A 25,801-nucleotide genomic window follows, 5' to 3' on the forward strand; every position below is an offset into this window, starting at 1 on the left:
CCACCCTGCAGTACAAGCTGTAGTAAAGTATCATTTAAATGTCTTTTGACACTTCCTGCTAGGAGCACAGCATGGTGCCTCTGCTTGTTGCTGGTGTTTGAACTTCTGTAAATTGTCTTCCTCCACAGACCGGCAGGAGCTGGGAACTGTCCCGGATCCTGTGTGCCTGTGGCAGAATAGAACAGCCCAAAGACACCAGCAAAAGTTCAGATCCCTTTTGGAGACTGGTCATATGGTATGAGAAAGAAAAACTAGGTGAGCTCAACATGAATTATTAAGGATGAACTCACTGCAGACTCAGGGAGTGAAGTTATGCTGCCTTTGTTTTTTGTGGCTGCTCTCTGTACAATTTGCACAGAGATAATTTCAAGTGGGTTTTTTTGGGGTTGTTTTTGTTTTGCTTTTTTTTGTTTGTTTTTTTTTGTACTTGGTAACATCACTGATCATTGTTGCTAGTTGAAATATAAAATGAATCTTGAATATCTGTACATAAGTGTTTGCTTTAACTGTCAGTGCCTGGCTCTATAAAACCCTTCAATTACTTTTTGAAAGTACAGTATATTAGTGTATGCAAAAATTGGTTTGGGTAAAAACAAGGGAAAACACATTTTTCTCTAGCTCCTTCTGAGTCCTCAGAGCCAAGTTAGCCCCCTTTGACATTAATTTAACTTAGGATCACCAAACCCTTGATGAGCTCAGGCTTTGTTGGTTGAGGGTGAATTTCAGAATTCCCTTGAAAGCAAATATGAGCTGCTGTGCCTGGCTGAACCATTGCTTGGTCTCTATTAAAGAACAAAATCTCAACCAGATCTCTGAGTCTCTTCTAGGTGGCTTTAGGCCTTTTCTCTGCTCAAGAGAGAGTAACTGCTCTTGTACACTGGTCACCACTCACACACATCCTGCTTGCAGAATAGAAACCCCTGAAAGATCCAACCTCCCATTTTAGCTGCATTTCCCTGCCTGGAGCTCTCTGACCTCTGGCAGAGAGGAGCCTGAATGTGAACCAGCTCATACTTTGCATGGACAGTGAGGAGGGCAGAGTCTTGGTGCAAAATTGGCTGTGCCTCACCATGACAGAACAGACCAGTTTTCTTTGTATAGTTTTGCATATGCTAAAGTCAGCTGATAAGCCTCCTCTCTTTATCTCACTGTTCATAGCCATGGTGGAAGTTTGTGTGGACTGTTCCCAGGAGAAACAATACTGTCACAGATGGGCCAGAGGGTTCAAAGCAAAGGAGCTCAGATAAAAAATCAGTCTAAGCATCTTCTTCTTGTCAAATGAGTATGAGAAGATAAAAATCTGAGTATTCGGACAGCCCTTGCATCAGAACAAGTCACGCTGCATGTGCAGACAGCAAAGCAAATTTTGCCTTCTGGAGTTAATTGATTACTGAATCTGGGGCTGTCCCAGAGGTGGCATAAGGTAACTCATTTCACTCTGCAGTTAAGGTAAGTAAAAGGCAAGTGTTGGCTCAGCGGCTCTGTGGAGATGGATAGAGACCCAAGCAGAAGTAGCTCAGTTTCTGATGGTTACAGAACATCCCAGAGAATAATGAAGGGAAGTCAAGCAGAGAAATATGAAACAGTTGGGTGTGCAAATTTGACAACTTTTCCTCCTACTGATTCAGTTGCTGTTACAGTAAAGAGATGGGAAGGCTAGCTCAAATTTTGTTGTATGAGTTTACATATTTTCTGGAAGTCACAGGTTTTGATTAAGAACCAGGTGACCTCATAACTCATATGTGTCTTGCAATATCTTTCTCTAGAACAATTTTTTCCAGTATTTTATAATTCAAAAGTGTAACCACTTCTAAAATGAAAAATCCTTTCTACACTATTCTTTTTGTTTGGCTACTTTAAAAATACCAACAACATTTTCCTATTAACTTGGCTCAGTTTCCGCTCACCTTATTTTGTTCCACTATTGACGTATCTTCTACAGGCCTGGATGGTTATTTTTATATGCCAAACTGCTGTTTACAATTTTATCTTTACTTGTTATGTTGGATTTAATGTATTTCTATTTGGTAATTTCCATCATCAAGACACTATTTTGCCAAGCTGACCTTTGCATATTTATTATAGCTAATTATAAAAATAGCATCTCCTACCTTGTAAAGAGTCTGTACCTCAAATTATTAGAACAGAAATTCATAAATAACATGTGGGAAACCTTTTGATATAGCTCTCGTTAAATTATCTGTAGTAAAAATAGTGGAGGTAGACTTTAAAAAAAGTTATTCAAGAGAATAATGCAGTGGCTATGAATGTATTAATAAACAACAGTAAGTAATGGAAAGTTAGAATAATTGAGGTTTACATCACTACGTGCAGACACACCAGTTTAAACAGAAGTCAAGAGCTCAAACAGAGCATAAAAGAAAGACAATAGAAAGTTTAAAAGTAAAAAGGAATCAGTAAAACATACCCAGGAATGCTGAAAGAAAATGTTAGTCTTTTGAGCATCTCACAGCATCTTGAGGAGCCTTAGAGAAGAAAACATGCTTTTCAAATATTCGTTTTTAATGCATGCTGAGGAGGATGAAGAGAAGTTTGTAGGTACTTTGCCTGAGTGCTACTGAAGGGAATACATGGTTTGTGATGACAGATTCTTAGGAAGGTTTAAGAGAGTGAGAAAGTCAGTGAGGTAAATACCACAGTATTCCTTTAGTTTCCAAACCAATTTGATCAAGCTGCTCATTTTGGAAACCCCACTCGTTTTCAAACTCTGGGACATCAGGAATTGGTAAGAAAGGAAAATGGTGGGTGAAATCCTGAAAAGACTGCTAGGTAGAGAATTAAAGGCCAGTAGCATAATTAGCTCCAGGCAGCTCCAGCTCAGTTTTGTATTGAAAACTGACCAAAATAATGTATATCCAGTGATGGAAACGGCCTTTGTCTTGGACTGTGTCACAGGTAAGGCAGGCAGGAGTGTGGAGGTGGCAGGTGTGTGGTGGTGGCAGGAGTGTGGTGGTGGCAGGAGTGTGGAGGTGGCAGATGTGGTACCTGATGTGGTTCCTGGTGTCACTCCTTCAGTGTTTGCTGTGTGTGGGGTGGGTGAGATCCAGGCTGGGCCATTGGCAGGGCTGACTCTGCAGTGGAGAGCTGCAGGAGCAAGGAAACGAGAGGGGGTGAGAGAAGTGTATAAACCTGCACAGGGCTGCTCTGCCATTTTAATGAGCATATTAAGGGCAAGTAAGGGAACTAAGGAGGATCTCCAGGGACTTTTAGCTCCCACTGACTTTCTGAAATTATTCCAAATGCAGCCACTGCCAACAAAGATTGGCAGCTTGGTTATATTCCAAACAAGGACCTGAAGGTATGGTGCACAAGCCCAGTATGCCTTATATGAAACAGTGAAAATAGTTCACAGCTGTCATGTCTGGTCAGATGAGCTTTTACAGACTGCAGACAGTCAGACTATTAATTTAGTTTAAAACAAGGTTGTGTTGCCACAGACGAAAATGATGGAATTGTTGCAGACAGTTTGCAGTTAAATGTTTATATTTTCTTATTTTTTTTCCTCTAGTGCTTCTCATTTTTCTAGAATATTAAGTGAAATATCCAGGGCAAATTGCTGTACTATAGCAACAACACTGTGAAATAAATTGAGCTGTTTAAAGGGAATGTAAATATAGAGTGACTTGCACTAAAAAATAAAATTATTTCAAATTGCCATTAACTATTTCTATGCCAATTCTCACTAAGCAAAGCAAACCTGTCATTGATTGACCTGCTTCCAGTAATACAGCAGCACTTTATACATTACTATTTAAAAGACAATTCAAAAAATATTTGTCCTTTTTCTCTGTTTTCTTACTATTCCCATCCAGCAAGACACTTCCAATGGCATCAGTTTGGGTGGTGCCATTTGGCTCCTGCAGAGGAAAAAATTGACCAGTTTTTCTGTTATGCTGGCTACCATTTAATCCTGATTTATTTTCTACCCTAAGTCCTGACAGCATCTTTCAAGTTTTGTGGCCTTGCAAAGACAAATTGAAATGCAACTTGTCTGCATTTGAATACCTGCATGTCTCCCACTGAGTGGTTGGGCTCCTGTCCTGACTAACTTCACTGGGTGGCAAGGGAGGGTTACACATGCCACAGCTGGGGCTGGAGTGACATCTGGTCTAACAGAGCAATAAGAAATATCTAGTGCTTATGTCCTCCCAAAGATTAATTACTCTTGAAGATGGGAATAGAAAGTTTCCAATTATTTGAATTTGTACCTGGACCAAGAGGTGTAGCCTTCCCTTTCTGTGCTAGCACTTATTCTCTGCAGCTGCCTGAAAGAGAAAAAACATTTAGCTTGAGATGGATGATAGTACAAAGGAAATTTTTGTTTCCATTTAGGTATAGAAATTGTGCTCTAGTGCTGAGACTTTGAAATGCACAGGAGGCTGATGTGCAGTAGGACAGAAACCATCTCCAGCTGTGGAATTGGCCAAAGTCATGAAATAGGAAGTGCTTGTTTTAAAGTGTGCGAGACGCTGTCCTGGCTCGCAGCACAAATTATGCATCTTCCCCTCCCTGCAGGCCTGCACTGTGTGTCCATGGCTGAACACAGAGTTCTTGGCCACAGTGTCTGGATAACAAAGGAAATGGAAGATTTTCTACTGGGCAGAGCAGTCATTTCTCACTGAGCCTTGTCCCTAATGACATGGAGTGTTCTCTAGAGATGGATGCTGCTCCTTTGCTGAGAAAGGAGCACTGTCTAAAAGCCATCACTGCTGCACTTCTGACAGCCTCCCAGGTAATTATCACCTTGGTAGGTGGAAGGGAAACACAATTCAAAACACTTGAGGATAACTCAGTGTCTAAAAAAAAATTCTTTAATGCTTTCTCATTCCAAACTGCACTATCTTATTGCCATTATGGTCAAACTCACTCAGACCAAACTCTCTGCTCCTCTTCCTCTCCCACAGAAAAACACCATTGGTTAAATTTGTATCCAGACCTGGTATAAAGCCCAGTCCCCTTTAACATTCACAATTTAGAAATTAGTACTTAATATTACTTGAAACAACAGTAAATGCTGCCCAAGGGAGGAATTTTTCACTGCAGAACCTGCTGACTTGACGATTACTGTGAAATGCAATTATAATGAGCAAGAGACAGCAAAGGCATGGAGTGACTTCAGGGACAGGAGAAGCCAATGGATGAGTTGGTTGTCCTGACTGGCTGAGCTCCGTCTTTGGAGAGAAACCCTCAAAACCAAGGGAGGCAAACAAAAAGACAAAATATGTTTGTCCTTGGCACCTGGCTATGGAGCAGTGTCCTCTGGAAAAGTGCCAGGGAAGCATAGCACACCTTCAGGTGTCATGGGAGGTACATGACATGTATGTTACAGCCAAGAGCAAGCTGTAAATATAAGAATAGAGAGCAGCCATTAACAAGGCACGGGCCAATTTAGTTTAAATTAGAGAACAGTCAAACTATGGCAGTGATACAGATCATATTCCTATAAAACACAAACCTATCTCTGACCCTTACAGAGCTGCCCCTTTATATTTCATTGGCACAAAAGTTACTAACTGCAAAATACTGCTTGGCCCTCATAAAACTGTACTCAGGTTTTGAGTGCTTTATTTATGGGATAAGTGGTGTGATGACATTTTAAATGCTTTCTCTCTGAATGGGGATAATGATCTAATGATTATTTAAGTGATTTTCTCAAAGAGTCCTGCACTGTAGAAACTGAAATATATGAGAAGTATTGCCATGCAAATGTCAGTGAAAGTAATTAAGCAGTGAGAAATTTAAGAAGGTATAATTTGTTTCATTTTCCCCTCTTCTGTGGAGATTTTAAAAATGAGCAGAACTAAAATGTCTTGGGAAATATTATGGGATAATAATATGGCATGATTTAAGGAAGGTTTTCCATCTCCATTGCAGTTGGTACTTGATATTTCAGTAAAAAATTCAGAATTAAGTAAAAATGAACTGTACACTGGATCCCTAAAGTTATTTAATGGCATACATTCACTTCTGAGTGTAAACTGCTATATCCATTAGAGCAGAAAATAGTTTATCAAGGGACTACTCACTGGAAAGTTACTGAATATTTAAAAATAAAAAGAAATAGGCTGGTAAGAATGTTGTTGAGTAACTCTATGAAGTTCTGTTAATGGAAGATTTTTAATACAGGTAAAGCTACATGTTTCAGAAATTGCTTAGTAAGGTTTATCAGGAGAAGTCCTTCAGTCTTCACTCCACAAAAATTATGAATGAATGGTACAGATTGAGCTGATCCTTGAGGACAGAAGTTGTTGTTAAGTTGACAGAAGTCAGTTATTTTCAAGAGTTCTTTTACAGAGGATTGAGGGTTCCTTGATTCCCTGATATTTTTTTTAAATCCAGTCAAATTGAGATAAAAATGACAAGGTAGAAGTCTGTAGAACTAGAACAGATTTACTAATAATTTTCTAATATTTTTTATCTTTTTTTTTAGGTTTTGTGTATATATCACTGAGATGTTCTCTTTCTTTTCTTGTATATAAACAATAATAATCTGTCTGTATATGATTCATTTTTATATATGCCATGTTCTCTACTCTATGAATCCACTCATTAATTTTCTATGCAGCAGCTTGTATTTCATTAGATATTTTTTCCCTCCTGCAGGCAGAAATAGCTCTGAAGACACATTTATCACTGATTCTTGCAGAAAATATTCTTGAATTTTGAGCAGCATAGTGTTTCTCTTTCTGATTTCTTCTGATTTCTATTCTGTTTTTCATGTAAAAGTTATTTCCAAGACAAAACCTTGGAATGTGTGGCCCTTCATTCAATTACAACTGATTATTATGTTCAATTCTTTTTCTGCCATTAATTAGGTTGAATTATTTTATTAATATTTCCATTACTTTATAGAGAATATCATGCAATTTTTTTTTTATCTTGAAGAAATTATGGCTTTGCTATTTTCTTAAATAGATATTTTACTAACAAAACAGAATTAAGAAACCATCTGTTGCATGTAGGTAGTGTTTTTCCATTGTTAAGGTAGTGCATATGTGTGTATTGTGAATGTACAACATCCAGATATATAAATGAAAGTAGAAAACCATTCTGTATCAGCAGCTTAAAAGCTGAGATTTCTGTAGTGGATGATGGAAATGATATTTGATAAATTAATACTTTGCTTCAATGTTCAGAAATCTGCCTGGCCTTAACTGAAAGCAGACTTTGTCCCATCACTAACAGGAATGCCCTGCAACATCCTTGCTAAGCATGGGATTCCTGATTCAGGCAGGGCACCTGGTGAGTGTTCTGGGAAAAAGGTGGCAGGGATGGGAGTGGTGCAGTTTAGAGTTACTGAGAAGGCACAGCTTCTCATCAGGGGATGTGACTTGCCTGGTAGGGACCAAACTCAATTTTTATTTTCAGGTCATTAACATGCATAAAGGTTTTACAGTTAAAAACCAACCAACCAAATAAACAACAGGGATTTTGAAAGCTGATCACTTCTTAACATCCCCAGAGTCAACAGCAGATGAAAAGATCTTCAGAAAGAAGGTCCCCACATGAGGCTGCAATGAAAAGCATTTCCCCTGGCCAGTATCTTACAGTTATATCCCCAGCCCCCTATGTCCCATATATCCAATATAGGACTGTTTTTGACAAAATTGAGAAAAAACTGTTTTAGCACTCCTCTCATCTGTAGCAAGCCTTGGTTCACTGGGCAGAACCTTTTGGACCTGCCATGTCTCAGTCTGCAATTGCACATGGGCAGAGAGGGATGTCTCAGCTCTCAGCTAGACCCAATACGCAAAATTTTGCTCTGAACTTTGATTAACAGAAAACCATTAGGAATAGCTGCATCTTCAGAAAGGATCTGGTGCATAATGATTTACTCAGGAGTGGTGAGAAATGCTATGAGCCTCAGCAAAGAACCCAAATTATTCACTGCCTCATCTTCTTCTTGCTTCAAAGCCTAGCCATGACTCTGGACATCCCATTCCTACACTAAAGACATGTTTACCTCCTGCCCTTGGTACAGTGGTAATGTCCCTCACCCCACACTTCATTTGGACTGCCAAACAATCCTAATGCCAGGAACAAAACGTCTTTGTGTTTGATTTTCTGTGAGCATATTTCATTTAGTAGTTTCAAAACTACATATTTTAAAAACATTATTTGGATTTATCGCCTGTGACTTCATGAACTTCTTCCAAGAATTCTCTCTTTGAAGTGCTTTTCCAGAGGATATTACAACTACATCTGTTCCTTTGTAAGCTCACTGACACTACTCTGTCTTTTCAGATAGATAACACGAGCAGTTCCCAGGCTGCTATAATTTAAACTCATCACTTAAGCATGTCCCAGAGCAGTATAGTGAATAGATATCCCTGATGTCTTCTCATACTATGGAGACTCCAGAGCAAATGGTTTCTAGGAAAGGAAGAATCCCTGCCAAACTTGTACCTGATCTAAACCCTGTGACTTGTCCTATCCAACTTCAGATGTCAGTACTCAAGGACATGGTGCTCCTGAGTGTGAAATTGGAGAGTGGAGTTGGGGTTGGATATTATAAACTCAGAGTTGGGGTTGTTCAGCCCGGAGAAAAGAAGCCTCTGGCTTCTTTTTTTTTTTTTTTTTTGGAGAAAAGAAGCTCCATCCAACCTGGCCTTGAACGCTTCCAGGGATGGAGCAGCCACAGCTTCTCTGGCTGGCCTGGGCCAGGGCCTCACCACCCTCACAGGGAAGAATTTCTTACTAATATTTAATCTGTAGATATTATGATCTCTGAATTTCTTTGAAGATCTATAATGCTTCATGAAAAAAAAAGAGAGGTCCAGGGATTCCTGTACTCATGAGGATAACAGAAAGGCCATAGTCCCAGAGTCACAGTATTCCTGTCATTCCGACATTGGTGTCCATCTTATTACCTCCATTTCTACATTTGTGTCTTTCAAAAAAAAAAAAAAAAAGAGAAAATTCTCTTGCAGAGAATTAGAAAAAAGTATCTCCCTCTCTCTACATGGTTTTCTGAAAGCAGTTTTGCAGGAGGTGAATCACATCCCAGTCTCCAGTTCAGTTTAAAGGATAAGGGAGCACTGGCCTATCATCATGATTCCACCCTGAAGTACTGAACTAACAACCTGGGCTCTTGCTTTGAGAGTTACCACCTTGGCATATCATCTGCTTCTTCTCTGAGTGCCTGTTGGCTTTGTGTGTTTGGTCTGCCATTGTAGCAGTAATCACAGAACACCTGATCTGGTGGAAACAACTCACAAGAGGAAACCCTAAAGTCACATTGACAGTAGGATATTGAAATACTCTTCTAGACTGAGCACAGAATGGGTTGGGATGGAAGGGATCTTAGAAACCATCTCATTTCAAACCCCCTGCCAGGAACACCTTCCACTAGACCAGGCTTGTCAAATCCCCATCCAACCCGGCCTTGAACACTTCCAGGGATGGGGCAGCCACAGCTTCTCTGGCCAGCCTGGGCAAGAGCCTCACCACCTTCACAGAGAAGAATTTATTAATAATATTTCTTCTGAATCTACTCCCTTTCAGTTAAAACTATTGCCTCTTGCCCTATCCTTCCATACCCTTGTGAAAAGTCCCTCTCCAGGTCTCTTAAGTAGCCCCTTCAGGGGTTGTAAGGTGTTTTAAGGTCTCTCTAGAGGCTTCTTTTCTCCAGGCTGAACGACCCCAAGTCTCAGTGTGTGTCCATGGGAGGGTTGCTTCATCCCTCATGGCCCAAAATGTCCATTTCTTTTGATGGAGCCTGGGATAGTTGAACACTGAGACTTAGCAGGGTAAAACAACTATTCTAATGAAGGAATAAATATTACTTAAAATATATAAAAGCTTGATTTCAGAGGTTGTAGAAGATGTTTTGGTACCTAAAGACACTTCAATAGAAATTTGAAACATGCTAATAGTTTTGAAAACTACTAGGGATTCCATCTTGACTTTTATCCCAAATGCCATAATCCTCAACACTGTTAAATGTGGATTTGTTACTCTTGTAGGTGCCCTTTGTTTTGCTCTTACTGATAGCATCACTGTTCCCACAAAATATATTACATTTTGTTCTTTAGTGATTAATCTCTTCACTTTCCTATTAACAAAACAGCAAATGGGATGCTAGTTTCCTTCCTCCCTGCTGAGCAGATCATTTTATGCAGTTTCCTCACAACAGACATTAAAGGAGAAATAGAGACTGGTTACTGTGAATTGCTGCTATGGATACAAGTATCTTCCATTTCTCAGAGTTCTGAGACTGCATGGAGTGCTTGTTAGCATATTAGCCAAAAGGCATTCAGTGCTGTATTGTGTTGAAGTCTACTGCCCATCTTATTTTTTCATAGTCTATTTTGTAGAAACAAATGGCAAAGGTTTGTTTTCCCTATTTCAACAGTTTGTTAAACTTCAAGACTAAGACATACAAAGCTTCAGTGTTGATGTTAATGAGAGCTGACAGCCTCATAGGGAGCATAAAAAAAGACCAGAATTGACTAAAGAAGAATTTACCATACATATAAGCCTCTACCACCCATATATCAAACATTTTCAAATAACTCTTTAAACAAAACTTGGAGGAAATTAACTTCTGCTATTGTTTGTACAGTGATCCTTATGCCAGTGCTGACATATTCGTAGGTCACAGCTATTTAGCTGCAGAACACCAAACAGTGTCTCTTGCCTAAAGATATCCATCCCTTTGATGTCAGAAAGCTCAAACATAAAAGCAGCAAGATAAACAGGCAAAAGAGATCAATTTAATTCACCACTGGAAGGATAGGGTTGTACTTCTTAATAAGATTAAATAAATGAACACTTAAATGACTGCACTGTGTGAAATAACTTGATTTTCTTTAAAGTATCCACTCAGTGTTGTGTTCATAGAAATTCTTACATTAAGGATAACAAAGGAAACAGTTCTTGCATCTGTTATTTGGTTGTGGTAGAAATACAATACACAGTTACTGTGAGTGAAAAGTTACTGATGTCATTCTGTAAGTCTCTCCGATGCTTCTTTCATTTTAGGCTCTATGTAGGTGATGTTTTCAAGAGCCTTCACCCCTGAGTCATGTAAATTATGCAAATGAATATTTGCATAATTGAACTGTGCTCTAGGACACACAAAAATATTAATTATAACCATAAGATTTTTCCAGTTTGCTTGAGAAAAAGCAGCTTGAGAGGTGTACTGAACATTTGCACCCAATGAACGCCTCACCCTATTTTGAGTGTTACTTTTAGTGTCAAACCACAAGCTCAAATAATTGGAAGATAAAACCAACAGAAGGTAACATTTTAACAGTATATAATATTATTTTCAGGACCTCTAATAACTAACCATATGGAGTGTTGTATGCCCCCTCTTTACTCTGTTGGTTATGTAGCTTTTATAAAATAAAATGTCAGGATCTTTTCAAGTTCATGCTAGTTACAATAGTGTTTGTTTTAAGGAAGTAGACCACTGCAGTCTGGGACTTGATCCAAAGTCTATTTAAATCTCTTGAAAAATCAGGTGATGACTGCTCATACTGTATCTTGGGCACATGTTTCATGTTCATGGGATTCTTAATCAAATGTGTTTTTCCAGCAAAGCAAGCACATGAGTGACTTGCTTCGTCAAGGTCTGTGAAAAAAAGAGATTATCCTGTTAGCACATAATGGTAATTATTTTGTGCTGTTTGGCTTCTGAGGCACTTCCTTATAACTTGAACTTATTTAATAGTAACTCACTGAATACACAAAACCATGGATATTGTGTCATGAAATTAACTTAAATATATTTTTGGTAACCCAACAGCAATTCAGCTGGTATTACAAATATCTTTATCATCCTTCATTGATTTTCCCTAGTGTCCTTACAAATCAATGTCTTTTACTGGAGCTACTGAGTGAGAGAATAACAGTCCAAATATTCCACTTGTTTTCTTTGAGCAGCGAATAAAATTATTTCAAAAAATCAATTGTGTTTTTTCTTCCCTTGATATTTGATCTCATAAGAATCTTCTTGATGCTGAGATATGAAATGATTGCAAAATCAAGCTTTGCTTTAAAATCATTGAGCAAATTTTGAGACTGTCCAAGAAGCAATTTAATTACCTGTTCTACAAATTGCACACAGCAAACACAACTGCAGACCACAAGACATTGCACAATTGCAGGTTTTGTTTAAAAACTGTCAGAGCAGGCAGACTTGGATTTTTCTGAACAGATTTATTTACTTTGAAACTTTATGCCTTGACTTACTTCAGTGATGTACTCAGCAGATGAGACATTTCATAGATTACTTTTGGAGTAACCATGTGCTAATATTTATAGATAAAGGTCTGTTAAAAACATGTTCAAGTTGCATTTTGATGGAAACCTTCATGAAGCAAACCCACTCCTGGGAGCTGTTGCTAAGGCATAACACGTGATTAATGGACAACTGAGGATGAGCCTTGATCACTGTGAGGGGCTCTTAATGACAAAGGCTAAAAAAAAATCGTATTAAGAAGGAAATTTATTATCTGGCATTGTTTAAGAATAATCCTTACTAACTCCAGGACAAAGAGGCTGTCATGGCTCTGAGAGCCAGACCGCAAGGCACTGACCCTCTGCCTGCAAACAGAGCCTGCGTGGGCAGATAAATCAGTGAAGATTTAAAGACTTTATTTGAGAATTAGATAAAAATTGGCCAAAACGACCAAATGGACCTTGGGGATACATCAGGCACAAAATCCCTGGATGGTCCAAGGAGAGGATTCTCCTGCTCTACTCTGCCCTGGTGGGGCCTAACCTCGAGCATCATGTGCAGTTTTGGCAGCACAATATAAGGAGGAATAGCTATTGGAAATTCATGTCCAAAGGAAGGACATGAAGATGGTGAGGGCCTTGAGGGAGAAACAAGAAGTGGCTGAAGTCACTTGGTCTGTTCAGCTTGGAGAAGATGAGGCTGAGGGGAAGAGGAGGGGCAGGCTCTGATCTCTGCTCTGTGGTGACAGTGACAGGACCCAAGGGAATGGCCTGAAGTTGTGTAAGGGCAGGTTTAGGTTGCATATTAGGAAAAGGTTCTTCCCCAAAAGGTGGCTGGGAACAGGAGGAGGCTACCCAGGGAAGTGGTCACAGCACCAGCCTGGCAGAGGTTAAGAAGCATTTAGACAATGCTCTCAGGCACAGGGTGTGACTTTTGGGGATGGTGCTGTGCAGGGTCAGGAGCTGGACTCAATGATCCCTGGGTCCTTTCCAACTCACAATATTCTATTATCCCCTGATTCTATGGAAAAGAATGAAAGTGCCATAGGAATTCCAGATCACCACATTTTATTTAAGATATTAGTATAGCATTAAGATTTGTTGTGCAGATAAGTCAGTTGCTGCTAAACCCTTCAGAAATGAGAGAAATACCTCAGATAGTCAAGTAGCTGAAATATACAAATTCAAACCTGCAAATTTAAGGTTGATTTGAGGATTTTCGTTACAAAGATGAAGGTGGGAAAATCACAATCCTGATTTATCAAAAGTAACAAATCATTTATCACCAACATGAGCTTGATGCCAGCCACTTCTATGGCAATAGTGTGGTATGCTTCTTCTGAGAAATGCTTATCTGAATGTCATGCTTCCTGTACTGTGAAATACTCTAGAGAAAAGGAGCCCATTATTTCCATAAGTCAAAGTTTTGCAAGAATTATTTATTGCAAACGCACAAAAGCACAAAAGGAGAAATAAATTTTTTTGTGTCAGATTAATTTTTGTGTCAGATTTTAGCACCACACACTAGAGTGTGTGGTACTAAAATCTCTTAAATGTTGAATCATTGTAAGTGCAATGACAAAATACACAACATCCAGTTAAACATCAGCAACAAATGACTGAAGTGCCCCCAAATAAAATAATGTAAATTTTAAGTCAATATAGAAAAAGGGAATATTAAAGTCTGTATTCCTCCTTCTCAATGTAACTGCAGAAAATGCCCTTTTAGTTGTTGCAAAGTTTGTTTCTTGCGAGTTCTGAAATTATGAAGTGTCATAACTGTACCTGAACTGCAATTATGAGGAAGCCAAAATCAGAACAGCTATAGAAGTGCGTGTTGGAAAGATCATCAGTCTTAGCTATAAAGAAAAAAACAAATAGCAAGGAAAGAACCTGTAACATGGAAGTAAATGTGGAGACAAAAACAGAATGGAAAAACCCATTGTTTTCATGATTAAGGCAGACTTTGGGAGGACATGGCAAGATGGATACTGGCTAGTCAAAGTAACAGTGATTAAAGAGGTGTCTCCTCAGCACATCAGGGCTGGCCCTGGCAGGTCAGTGCCCTCAAAGGCACTGAGTAGAGAGGAGAAGCAACCACAGACACTCATTTGCCACAATATTTTTCAAACTGATAATGGCAGTCAGTTCAACTGAGATAGGACGTTGCCTTATCTTTTTATTTATTATTAATAATAATGTATTTGCAAAGAGAAAAATGGTGGGATTCCTGTTGGGTTTAAAACACCTAGCAACCATTGATTATGTGTCTCTTTAGTAAAGTCCTTCATTAGATATTTTTATTAATTTGATTTAACTAAAAAGAATTCTATAAGATTATTCTCCTGCTCATATTTTTTCCATTTCTAAACTGTTCTGATAAATCATGATAAACTAATAAGCATAAATTGCTTTTCACTGAAATTCCTGTCATGGTCTCAAACATTTCTGATCATGATGAAAAGTGAAAAGACCAATGAATAGGAGTTATGACTAGTATTTGAGAATTAGAATTTATGTTTTTATTTATTGAAATGAAACAATTTATATAAAAGGAAAAGGCTTTCTATTACAACCTCTGAAAATATAACCACACCAAAAATCTGTAGTTGAAATAACTGATTTCAGTAATTGGGTTTGGTTTGGGGTTTTTTTGTTTGTTCGGTTGGGTTTTCTTGGTTTTGTTTTGCCTTGGGCTGTGGTTTTTTGTTTTTTTTTTTTAATTTCTTTAGGAATCATATTACTCTAATTAAGGGGTGCATTGATTTTTCTTGGCTGTAATTGCAGTATTTCCTAAGACAGGGGCAAAGCCACATAAGAAAAAGAATGAGAGGCTCATAGGAAGATGGATGTGAAAATAAATGTATATTGTATACAACATTTTACATTCTGTTTTCTACTTATCATAAATTACTTTTCAATCAACTCAAAATATTTCTGCTATGTAATGTAATGAAAAGAGAAACAAAATGTTACAGAAAAGAATATTCTACTGACAGAGAGATTCAGATTCATGTTCAATAATTCTTTTTTGCTCAGCTATTTCCTGTAAATTCACAGCACTTCTGTGCTGTAAAGTTTTCAAGGTAGCATGCTCTGAAAAGAAGAAATTGAACACGATATGAACAAGATTCAGAGAATCCTGATGCATTCTTTTCGGAGGCTCAATTTGCGTTGTCAGTTTTGTTCTTGAAGGCATACCTGTCAAAAGGTGAGCAGTAAAATCCCCAGCTGTAGGTCTATATGGCAGAAAATGATCCACAAATATTGCAAATGTGTTCTCTCAGAAAGGTGCCTTTAGATAATTTTGTAAAAATGCTGTCTTGCTCCTTAGTAATGGTCAAAAGTCAAAGAGAATATTAAATAAGGCTCTTCAACTAAGATCCCTTAGTACATATTTCTTAACGAAAAGTAATCATAGCTAAGTCATAGAAATCAGTGGTGGAGCCATTTCTTTATCACTATGGGCATCTCTGGTTCCCTTTGGGAAGGAGATGCAGCAAAACCAGAGATGATACAAAGAGGGCAGAAGGGAGGGTCAGAGGGACAGAGCTTCTACTGCACTGCAATGTAAAGAGTTGGTGTGGATTGACCCCAAGAGGCAGCTCAGCCCCACACAGCCAGGCACTGAACCTCCCTCAGCAGGAAAGGGACAGAAACAGAAGGGTGAAAAGGAGAAAACTCATGGGTTCAGATAAAGGCAGTTTAACAGGCAGAATAAAAGCCATACATGCATAAGCAAAGTAAAACAAAGAATTCATCCCCCTCTTCCATGGGCAGCAGGTGCTCAGCCATACTCAAGAAATCAAAGTTTCATTGCACATAACAGAGACTTGGCAAGACAATAATTCTAAATGTACTTCTGCCCTCAGCTTTTATTCCTGAGCTATCTGGTGTGGGATGTGCCTTTGGTCAGCTGGGCTCAGCTGTCCTGGCTGTCCCATCCCATCCCATCCCAACCTGCTGTGCACTCCCAGCGCTCGCTGGTGAGCCACTGTGAGAACTGGAGAAGGCCTTGGTGCTGTGATGGGCTGCTGAGCAACAGCTGAAACATTCTTGTGTTATCAACACTGTTTTGGCCACAAATCCAAAACAGAGCCCTGCAGACTGCTATAAAGAGAATTAATTCAGTCTCAGCCAAACCCAGGAGAGTTTGCAGGCACTACCTGGTTTAGAAGAGTGGTGACTACAGAGAGGCACTCATCACTCTGGAGCCAACTCATGAGTGAGGCAACAAGGGAAGTGTGTTTGTGACTTCCCATAACAGAAAACCTAAGGGACACACAACTGAATAATTAAGTTACAGTGCTAAAATAAAAATAATTACATTTTCTGAAAATGCATAGCAGAATTGTAGTACTCAGATTTTGAGGATGCTGTGGCAGTCAAAAAGATATAATTGTGTTCAGATAATGGAGGACAAGGCTAACACTAAGTAGTAACATTGGATACAACTTTGACTCAGGATGTTTCTAGGAGTATAATAAGCTGGAAACTGGGAGAAGAGACTCAAGAAAAAATGCATTTACTCATAGTTTTCTTCCCATTCCTTTTCCTCCTGCACCCACCACAAGTTCCTGCTGGAGGCAAACTAATTACCTGGGCTGACCTAATTACCTGGGTCAATATAATATGGCATTTATTCTCCACAAAGTTTTTAACAGGTGAGCACAAACCAAGACTGAGGGAGGGAAAATCATCATGTCTTGGATGTGCTGGCGTGGCTGCAGCCACCTTGAAACATCACACTTCTGGACATTAAGAAACTCAGCTCACACTGCACATAAATAACATCTCCATGAAAAGACTGAAAATGCATCTGTAAAACTAAAGCTCTCTGGAGATGGGAATTAATCAGTGTCACCTTGGCAAGCAAATATTTAGAAGAATGGAAAAATCCTCAATGTTATCCACATATTTATATAAGCAGTAAATGCAGGTTTTGGGCGGATGTTATCATAACCCAAGCTCACAACCACCTTGCTATTCTCTGCAATTGCCAGAGGAAAACATTGCTGCAAAAATATAAAGATAATGGCTTAGTTAAATTTAGTAGACTATTTTAATCTTAAACTTCAGCCTCTAAACACATGTAATTGATAGTATATGAATGAGTCATGGAAACTTGCTTTTTATGAAGAAAATTACTAATGTTCAACTCTGGCTTTTTTCATTACTTTTTTTATCACTAGCTCTCTTCCAGTATGCAATTTAGTGATCCTTGGTCCTCAACATTTACAGCAATTTAAATATAATTCAGATGCTGGTAACATGGCTCCTGCCATTTCAAATGTTCATGAGTTTCCAAGTGATTCTGCTTCCATTTTTGCTCTTTATGAGCAAATCATTATTTATGAAGTCTTTAATGATAAACTCCCACTTTCCTTAGGGTGGAATGCATCCCTTTCACAGACAGCTTGCCAAGTCTTCTGCACTGCACTTCCAGTGCAGCACAACTGGGAAGGGCAGCTGGGATCAGCAGAGAAAAGGCACTGGGAGCTGAAAGGCAAAGGAGGCTCTGGGCAATCCATGGTGAGTACCTTGATGAGCTCAGACAGCAGCTGATCACAGAATCACAGAATCTGCTGAGCTGCAAAGACTCACAAGGATCATTGAGTCCAGCTCCTGGCCAGAACCAGCCCCAAGAGGCACACCATGGACCCAAAAGCACTGTCCAAACACCTGAGCAGTGATTGCAGAACATGTGGGTTTCCAAGTGAGATGTTTTATGCTGCTGTAGTGATGTGCTCAGGAATTTTAACTTTAAAAATGTGCTAAAAGAGCATGATAGGACTAGGAGTCAGCCAGGACTTGGGATGTACCTGCCTAGACCTTTGAATTGTAGAAAATGTCATAAAACAAAAACTATTTTGGGGTTTTTTCAACAAAATTTCAAGATTGATTGGAAAATAATTATAACAAATTAATATTTTAAAAAAGTAAGATAGAAGTGAAATATCAAGAAACCCAGTTTTGAAGGGATTCTGGGGTGGCTGCAGTCTGGACTATAGGATAAGTTTTAATGTTATGTTTTTACTTTTCTTCCAAAGCCTGAATAATGTCAGATTTGAGAGACTTTAGCTTTGATAAACTGATGGCAGGTAAGGAAGGAGTAGAGAGTGAAAAATTTCATATTTCAAGAAAAGCAGGTTACACAGACTATCTCTCTTCTTCAGAAAGATTTCACAAGAATAGTCCAAGTCAATCTACAAAAGTTTAAGTAAACTAGCACATATTTCATGAACAGGTGAAAACCAGCAGACAAATGGCTGATTTGACCTTGTCATCCAGAAAGGGAATAGATGATGTCTCATCATGTACATTTGCATGCAACCCTGCAACCTGCAACGTGTCCATTTAAAACTTTCAAAAATATCTGTATCATTCTTGAAGTTTCTGCACTCACTCTTCCTTTTCAGTGTCAAGACAGCCAGTCTGTGGGTAGGTTTGGGGTCATGTCCATGCAAATTTTCACCAAGAGCTACAAAAATTCATACTGTTAATCTTCTTTCTAATTAATTTTTTTTGTTGTTATTGTTGGGTTTTGTTTGTTGGTTTGTTTTGGGGTTGATTTTTTTTTTTTTTTTTTTTTTTTTGTTGCAGTGGTAGGAAGGAGGAGGGAGAAGGAAGCTCTTTTGGATTACAAAATATGACTCAATTCAAGTCTAAGGAAAGCTGAATTTATAGTTAAATACAGGGCTGATATTCAGAAGATCTGGATTATATCCTGGACTGCCACTGACTTCCTGCATGATCCAACCATATGAGATATATTCAGTTTTCTCCTAGGAAAAATGTGATTAGTTCTATCAAGGTAATAAACTGGGAGAATTTATTAACTGATATTTTTAAAGTACTCTGACATATTTGTTTGAGACAGTATAGAGTCACAAAAAATGGATATAAATTATATTTCATCACTGTGCATAAGAGGGTGTCTACACCTGGAACTTATTCTTTTTCTTGGCAGGAGCGTAAATTATTCATGCACTCCACATTTTTACCATTAAATATTAGTATATTCTTATTTTCTCACTTGGTAAAATTAATTTTCTTTGATTTGTCTCTTCATCATTCATTTTCCAGCCCTCTCTCTTGAAGCTACTAAATTTTCCCTGTATTCATACTTTACCAATTGCTTCTATTCTATGGAAATTCAAATTGCAGGTCCTCTGAAAGGCCACAGGTAGGACTTTATATTGTCCCCACACATGGGCACAGAGTGACAAGTCTTTCTTTTTTTGCAGATTCTGGCCCCCTTTTTTCATCTCCTCTCCTTTGTCAACAACTCTGTGTGCCAAATTAACCATTTGCAGGGGAAGATGATGAAGATAAAAATAACCATATTTTGCTGGGTGAATTTCTTTTGGGATAGACATCCACGGACAGAATGCTGCCTTTGCCAAGGTAATAAAGAGAAGGTGAAATTAGTTGTCACACTACAACACAGAACAACTTACGCATTCACTCAAGATGCGAAAGAAGGAAAAGAAGAAGTTTATTTCTGACCTCACAATATATAGAATTCCAAAAGTGGCAGTGGATTGGAGGATGAAATTGCCACCTCTCCAACCACACTGGTCAAACCAACAGTCCATCAATTCTCTCCTCCCACAAAGAAGAATGCAAAATAATCGTTATTTGCATGAACAGTGTGTGAGAGCTCCAGTAGAAATATGTAAACATCAGAAGGCATAGTAAACTTTTAAAAGAACTTTAAAATTTTTAAAAGAACAGGGTGATAGTTGGTCAGCAGAACCTCTTGTGTCTGTGCTAAAACTCACTGCCATTCCCTTCCCTCACCTGCTGGCCAGGGCCTTGTGAAGATTTCTCTACATCACCTCCAGCTCCTGCTTTTGAAGACAGAGGCAGAAACCAACCCCCAGCTTTCAGCTCCACTTCAGTGAAACTAATCTTACACATAATGAGAACTGACAGCCCCTGAAGGATCATTAACCAAACAGTTTGATTGCTTAATTAACTGCCTGATCAGTCTTGCTCCTCTCCAACAAGAGCAGTTCAATTGTCCCTTCCAGCTCCATGTAGAAGTAAGCTGATCTTTCCACAAAATCACTCAGAGCTGGCAACACCTGGGGTATGCCGCATTATTTGAATTCTGGATTCAGAAATAAATGCTGAGAGCTGCAACCCATAACCAAGCCAACATGCCCATGATTTATTCATGAATTGAACAGGATATGAATGCAATCCTAAACACCATGTATTAGGAAAAAGGATATTAGTCAAATTAAGTAGCTTTGTTTCAATTTCACCACCTGCGGTATCCTTAGATCTTTTTCCAGCCTCACAGGCAGAAAACAGCTTTGAATCTGGCAAAAAATGTGCTTTGAAAATTATTCATATGATGCTACAAAAGGTTTTACTAACAATTTTCAAAAGGACATGATATATCAAAGCAAAAAAAAAAAAAAGGTGAGTAAAAATATAAAATGGGAACTATTACACAGTTTCAAAGAGAAAATTTTCCTTATTGGGAAAATAATTATCATAAGACAACAACCAGAAACAAACAAGCAAGGTTTTGTAGCAAACAAATGGGTACGATAAGGCTTTCTAGCTTGCATGAATGAAAGAAAATTCTGGCTTTTGGTCCTGTTTTATAGAGGACAAAAAAGCAAGAGAAGGCAAGAGTCTTAAAACTTCATCTTAACTTCCAAAGTTAATTCCACCTTCATTAGCATTGTGATGAAGGAGTTGAAGAAATCTTTATACATTTAAATACATTTAATACTTAAATACATTTAATACTTAAATACATTTAATTGATATTTTGCAATTTTATTTGTTCTTGCATACCTGTAAGGTTTCTGAGATATTTGATGTGTGTTGAAGCTTTTTATTCTCCTGGGAGTGGAAATCCTGAAGAAAATCATCAGTACATGGGATTGATTTCATCTATGTAAGCAGCCTGGGAACTGCTATCCTAAGGGCTGGGGAAGGGCAAAGGGCTGAAAAGAAAGTTACCATTTAGAAGTCTACAGTGGGTAGGATTGGCAAACAGAGAATCAGCCTCAGGAGAATGTTTGGGAAGAGTTGAAAGGTAGCACAAGGAGCTGGTGTCTCGTGTGTCTGGGTGTGAGTTGGGAACTCTGGGTTAGAAAGAGAGCAAGGAAAGGTTGCACAGTAAAAATGTTGATGGGTTTTTCCTAAAGCTTTTGCTATATGTGACAACTGATTTGCTCTAGTATGGCATGCTCTGCTAGATGTGGTATAGCAATGCATTCAGAAATGTTTCCAAATAGATAAATAAACAGAAAAACCCTCTTGAAAATTTGCAGACATACACACAGTTTATACTCAGTTTATAACAGGCAGTTACAGTCTTTATTTTACACCAATTATTTCTCTTTGTAGGGACATCTCATAGAACCCAGCTGAATGATTCTCAGAGTAAAAGAATGTAAATTTGAAATAAATTTATGAGAATCTCAACAGTGTACAGATAAATAGAAAGCCTCGCTTTTAAGCCCATAAAATTGTCTATTTCTGGAACACTAATTTTATCTGTAAGCAAATTTGTGTATTTCCATCACTGCTGACTTGAGAAAGTGAAGTCCAAGCTTTCTTAATTTTCCCCATCCAAGACATGGCTTTAGCAACAATTATTGCACTTGGATTGTGCGACTTAGTGGAGATCCTTGAGTACTTTAAATGCACTCAACCATTCTCAAGTGCACTCATTAATTGCACAGAAACTTCTTCACTAATTCATTGTCTTGTGTTAGTAATTTAAATCCTATTTTTCAGTGTCCAGGCATCATCTCTGGGGTTTGTTAATCATGTAATAAATCACAAAAAATATTGCTGGGGTGTGGAGGGACACAAGAAAAGACAAAAGAAATATTATATATGGGAAAGAAAGCTTAGGAAAAACAGGAATTAATATAAAATGTCATTCAGGATTACTATTCTGCACAAACAGTGCTATAGACTACGGTTTTTATCCATCCACAACATACAAACATTTTAAAAATAGGCTTGCATTGGAGGTTGCAAGGAAAACCTAGTGGGCTTCTCTCTCCCCTTGTTTGAACTCCTCATCTACATTACAATGTCTGGTTTTTAAAGAATGCTAAGTGATACTGAGACCTAGATGGACTTGTCTGTGTTTGCTTGTTTAGTGTCAACTGAAATTCAGCTAGCTTGCTTCAAGTTATTATTCACCAAGAAAACAAGAAACAACATTGGGCCTAATGTCTGTCTACATCTTGGCTGGTTCTATATCCTCCAACTCTGAGACTGCTTTTAATTAACTCAATATCTCTTTTTCTACAGTAACAAAGTCATAGGCCTGGTAGGAGTATTCAAAGTATCTCCTAAGTTCAAGTTCTTAGTAATTAACTATGATAAAAACCATCTTGATTTAAGTAACTGCCATGAAATTAAAATAAACATTTGCGAGGCGATATCTGAAAGAATAAACAGAAAATCTGAGCAATGACAGTGAGACTTTCTGATGTGTGAGCCAGAAATCCTGATGGAACCCACAGCTGGGAGGTCATACTGCACGTCTGGGGCTGTCTGCACTGCTGTCCAATGGCCCCAGACAAGATTAGGGTGATTCAATCACTCACTGAAAAAAAGTCAGCTAAAGCCTTCAAAAGTCAGCTAAAGCCTCCCTTAGCACTGCTGCGGCTGATCCGAGCTCTCCCCTTATGCTCTTCCAGTGGGTTGTCAATTTATGTCAACACCAAGATCATTTAGGGAAGGGTTTCAGACCCCTCTGTGGGAGGCACTGTGGTATCCCTTGACTCTGCCCATGGCAGGATGGGTGCTCAAGGCTCATTCCTGCTGCTTTGCTCTTCCAGCTCCCTGCCCTGGCACTCTTGGCTCCAAGTTCCAATCTGTTTTCTTCCCTGAAGGGTGTCATGACTGTCTTGTCTCAGCTGTTGCTGTGATCTTGTTTTCCTTCTGCCATAAACATTCTGAAAAAACATCAAGAGACAATAAATATTGTATCCAGACAACAATGTCAGCAAACATGCCCATATAAATTAAAGCCCATATAAACATCGTAGAATATTCACAATATTGTAAAAGAACAAACTGCATCCTTGGTGAAGTGCAAAAGATGAGGTACAAATATGCTGTCAATGGGCAAGTATTGATAAGAGATTCTCAAGATCATATATAATTTACACAATGGAAATCATAAAGCATAGGCAAGGATGAGCAAGCACTGTTGCTCTAAACTGTGTTTATGACCAGCAAAACACCAGATCAGCGTCCTAAGTTCTGCTGGACTCTCAGGACTTAAGTATAGGCTTAAAGCTTGAGATGTATTTAGCTGGATACCTGAATGAGCCTGATCAGGAGAATGTGGTTCTTTTGTAGGAAATGAGCCAATATTCCTAGCTGGTACCAGCCTGTCACTTGTCCCCCCAACAGATACAACAATACAGTAGCTGAAAATTTGAATACTTAAAAGCAATAAAAATTTATGGTAAACAGATATCCAGATGCTTTTGGGTTTGGCTCATTGCAGAAGATGAACTGAAACATATTGCAGAAGACTTACTTTAGAGCAGCAATTAATTTCCTTCAAATGACTACTATGTGCAATGACATCTGTGGATCTCATTTGAGGAAGAATTGCACACAATGCACAGGTGTTTCTCCAGTCAAAGGTTGTGACAAATGTCTTCCCTGAGAGGATTTCTGCCCTCTTAAATTGTTCAGTGCCTGTTGCTGAGGGACATGAAGTACAAATTGAATAAATATTTCAGGAATAGCAGAGACATAGTTAAGGCTGGGATAGGTCACAGGTCATCTTGCAGGAATTTGACTCAGCATGTCCAGAATTCATGGTTTTACAAAGGCAGATGGCAGACTTTAAGCTGTATTAATAACAAAACCAAATGCTAACTATTTTTAAGTAGAAAATGGAAGGGCAAATGAATCAGTTGTGCTCAAAAACTGACTTCCTATTTAGCTGGTGTTGAGCTATGCTTTGATAGTTGGCAACCTGATGGCTACTGGGACTGTACCTTTAGTGAAGCATTTGCAATTAAAACTGGATACTAGTGGAAAACTGAAAGCCAAAATTATTGTGTTTTGGTTTGGGACAATCATAAAATAAATATTCAAGACATGTGAAAATACAGAGAATATTATTTTTTCATTAGTGACTTTGGCTGTGGAAATCACGGTGCACATAAAACATCAGCTGACACAAATAATACCACAGTGTTTAAATTTGGTAATAAGACCAAGATTCATGATTTATGTTTAATGCTCCAAAATGTACCGCCTTATTAACTTATTGGTGGAAAAATGTTTTATTGCTCTTGTGGTGTGAAGGGTTTTCTTTTCTGTCTTAGAAGACGAATCAGTGCTTTCCAATTCTCTTATTTACTCAGAAAATTTTCATTTTTTCATATGTAGAGAGCCAAAAAATAGCCTTAGTGTAATCTAAAACTTGTAAAATTTCTATGTACAAGGACAGGAATGTAGACCATCAGTTGGTAGGTGGATTGTACCCCAAAACCTGAATTTTTCAGACTGTATTTCTCAGCTGTCAACTGGAGCAAAACTGGAAAGGTTTTATATGCAGTGCATGTTTCTGAAAATTTAGGTTCTACTTTATCTTCACACATGAACAATGGAAAATATTTAGCAAGATCATTCACAGTTCCTCATGAAAATTGTCCTCAAGTAGTGATTGATTCAAATGGGATCTTCAGCACAGCTCCTTGCTTCCTATCACAACCTGTTTTCCACCCACTTTGTTCTACATGTAACCTCCCCAAACCAACCCTCCCTTTCCACTTCCATTGTCCCAGAGCATGACTGTCTTTCCTCAAAGTTAGATCCTAGTTTTTACCTCAGTTTATTCCCCAACTTTACATCCTTTTTCTTGATGTTTTTCTTCTAATTTACCATTTTGCACTAATATGAATTTTTCAAATGTGCTAAAACAGTGAAAATCCAGTCAACCACAAGTTAGTTGTGAAGGTCAGAAGCCATTTTCCACCCTACAAGCCAACCAAATACTTCAGTACCCAGATTGTCCAAAGAAACTACTATTTTTGAAACCTGATGACACATTGCATGAGGAAAGTTAAAACCACTTGTAAACACTGCCAAATGCTGAGATGAATAATTACAACTCAGAGGAAATAAACTATTCAGCACAGGCATTTGGAGAACATATATAGCAGTACAGTTGTACTATTCATGGATCGTTATATGAATAGGAAATTGGAAGAACTTTTCTAGGCTTGTGATGAATACAGAGCACAATAGAGAGAGAAGATGAACTGAGACTAAAAGTCTCTTTATAGGGCTCACATTTCTTCCAAAGTATCTATGTCACAGCAGTTTCCATTCATCCAGGCACAATGGAGCAGCACCAGACTGAATCTACAGCTGAAATAAGGGACTAAAATGGCATTAATAGCAAGTTTTGTAATAGCAGTTCAACAGATCAAAACATAATGATTTTTGTGACTAGTTCATTTGTCTTAACTCTCTGATTTGTGTAAGTTTATAATTTTTTTCCTGTTTCTTTCCAAAACTTTGGACATACTAATGCAGTTAAGATCCCATAGCCAGAAGGGAATGTAGGAAG

General features: G+C 38.4%; 1 long non-coding RNA gene across 1 annotated transcript; it reads left to right on the forward strand.

The window, feature by feature from the left end:
* Window positions 1–58: 58 nt before the first annotated feature.
* LOC140682578 (uncharacterized) lies at window positions 59–22,660 on the forward strand. Its single transcript, XR_012054428.1, has 4 exons — window positions 59–255; window positions 17,600–17,742; window positions 18,814–19,024; window positions 19,458–22,660. It is a non-coding gene; the product is annotated as an uncharacterized lncRNA (long non-coding RNA).
* The last annotated feature ends 3,141 nt before the right edge of the window (window positions 22,661–25,801 follow it).

The sequence above is a fragment of the Taeniopygia guttata genome, chromosome 2 (assembly GCF_048771995.1).
Source record: "Taeniopygia guttata chromosome 2, bTaeGut7.mat, whole genome shotgun sequence".
Taxonomy (NCBI): Eukaryota; Metazoa; Chordata; class Aves; order Passeriformes; family Estrildidae; genus Taeniopygia; species Taeniopygia guttata.